We start from the raw sequence: 804 nt of genomic DNA, 5'->3' as shown, positions 1-804 counted from the left end.
TCAGCATTGTTTGTTGAAGACTATTCTTTCCCACATTGAATTGTCTTGACACCCTAGGTGAAAATCAATTGACCCTCTGTGCTCTCAATTCCATTCTATTGATATAGAAAGGTTTTTTAAATTAATCAATTATTTTCCCTGAGGCCTAATATAGGACCACTGTGAGTAGAATCCATGCCATTTTTGCCCACACTTATGAACTAATTTTGGTGGAGTGCCATGGTGCCTCATTTAGGAAAATGAAGCTGAAAAACGGGTCTCCAGAAAATGAGGAATGGGGACATGGAGTGGTGCATTGGAGAGAATTCTGGTTTGAATGCTAGTTCTATCCAAAGTTGTGTGGCTTTGGGCAAGCTACTAACCTTCTAGGAACTTTAGCTACTGTGAAATGGAGGTGATGACAATCTGAATCTCACTGGGCTTACGTTTAGTATTAAGAGACAATGGTTATGAAAGCAATGTCATGGTCCCTGGAACATAGAAGGGACTTGACATCAAGCAAACTTACAGTTGGTGCATGGTCTTGTGGCTCCCTCCCTTCTGACATAGGGTGGTTATGTGGGATCAGGAGAGGTGGGCCACCCAGCGGGTACCTGTGCCAGTTCCCTTGTTTCTGCTCCTGTCTCTTACCCTTTGCAGTAGCCATGGTTCCATTCCCCCACCTTTTCTGTCAGGGGAAGTATGAAGGGTAAATAAAGAAGAGGAAAATGGCTCTCCATAGAGCAGCTTTCTGGCCAGAAGGGAAAATCTTAGGTTTGAGGGAAGCCCAATAGCGAACCACAGAATAATCAAGAAATAGTGGTA

The sequence above is a fragment of the Nomascus leucogenys genome, chromosome X, assembly GCF_006542625.1.
Source record: "Nomascus leucogenys isolate Asia chromosome X, Asia_NLE_v1, whole genome shotgun sequence".
Taxonomy (NCBI): domain Eukaryota; kingdom Metazoa; phylum Chordata; class Mammalia; order Primates; family Hylobatidae; genus Nomascus; species Nomascus leucogenys.
Note: the sequence above shows the minus strand (reverse complement) of the source record.